Source organism: Zingiber officinale, chromosome 2B (genome assembly GCF_018446385.1).
Source record: "Zingiber officinale cultivar Zhangliang chromosome 2B, Zo_v1.1, whole genome shotgun sequence".
NCBI lineage: Eukaryota > Viridiplantae > Streptophyta > Magnoliopsida > Zingiberales > Zingiberaceae > Zingiber > Zingiber officinale.
This window is the reverse complement of record NC_055989.1, coordinates 98799374-98800841: the sequence shown is the minus strand read 5'-3', so window position 1 is coordinate 98800841 and position 1468 is coordinate 98799374. Positions and strand designations below refer to the sequence as shown.

Below are 1468 nucleotides of genomic sequence, written 5' to 3'. Positions count from 1 at the left end.
GAAGCCCTAACCGGCGACGCACACGGCGGTTGCTTCCCCTACCTCGCGATTTAGGCTTCCGGACCAAGGGAAGTCGGCACTTCCTTTCTCCCTCTCCGCAGCCGAGTGACGCCGTTTGTGCCCTAGATCCACCGACGGCTGCAACTCACAGAGCCGACGCTGCTCTCTTCTTCTTCTTCCCGAGATACCGCCGGCCATAGGAGCCCTAGCCTTCCTTCTGCCGCAGCCGCCACAGGGAGCAGTGACGCCGCCTTTCCTCTTCTTCCTGTCCAAGCGCCGGTGACGTGCGAGCACAACCGAGCAAAGCCTTCACATTTCTCTAGCGCCATCCTCCTTCCCTCTGTGCTGCCGAGCCGACTCTCACAGCCTACTTTCGTGCCCTAGTTGGGTGTACTGCCGCCGCTGCTCCTCTGCACAGTGCCACCATCGTTCGCTCTATTGCCGGCCAGCCGAACCCTAGATCGTTGCTTGCTCACCTGGGCCCTAGTTCCCTACTGCTGAAGCTTCTAACCCGTGCCCTAGCAGTGAAGTCACTTGTTCTAATTCCAGTAGCAACCATCTCTTGTAGTTGGATCATGTGCTAATTGTTTTTGGTTTCCGGTAGCAAGGTTTTCAGCTGTGTCAATTGGAAATTCTTCAACCTTGGATTTAAAAGTGATACATCCAGATTTAGGTGAGTTTAGAAGTGATTCCATTCTACATTGAATTTCATTAATAGTAATGGATAGTACCAGTTGATTAATTGATATTAGATTGATAAATGTATTTGTTGTATTCCATTTGGATAAGTTAATTGGTGATCCAATTGAGGTTTATAAATTGGGTTTGTATTTAAGTTAGATTTCAGGGATTCGATTTAGCTAATTAATTTGTATATAATTAGCTAAACCTGTATGTCGTATTGATACAGGACTTTGACGCGAGACGAGTATCTCAGAGTCAGAATTTGGACCTTTCTTTTGTCGGAGGCGGGTACTTTTGACTTATTATCTTTGATATGCATAGTAGTGAAATTAACAAGTTGCATTAATTATGTTCCTCATTTGTTTCGGTTAATCACTACCCGATTACCTGTTACCTGCTTGATTGATTGTTTGTTTTGCATTTCGTGTTGTTATTTACCTGATTACACATGCTCATAGGGGTAGTGATATAACCATGTTTCACCATGTTCAGGACCTAGGTTTGATACCTTATTTGAACAGTGTACTTTGATATGATTTGTTCACTATGGTGCACATCATTATATGTCCATAGATTGGTTTAGTATATTACCATACTTAGTGTCATGCACCATTCACATGATTGCATGTTGTGTGATAGATTGCTCCATTATTGTCGAGCACATCGCCAGTTTCATCACTGTTCGGTGCTCCGTTGTTGACGCTCATGGGTAGCGTGACGCAGTGTGGTAGCACGTCAGTTTGCTCTTCCGGTGCTCCGTTGTTCCGCTCATGGGTAGTGTGAC

The 1468-nt window shown here is 45.6% G+C and overlaps 1 long non-coding RNA gene across 1 annotated transcript; it reads left to right on the top strand.

Moving 5' to 3' along the window:
• Positions 1-507: 507 nt before the first annotated feature.
• LOC122049328 lies at positions 508-930 on the top strand. The gene is made up of 3 exons (XR_006130928.1): positions 508-524; positions 605-673; positions 911-930. It is a non-coding gene; the product is annotated as an uncharacterized LOC122049328 (long non-coding RNA).
• Positions 931-1468: the final 538 nt, after the last annotated feature.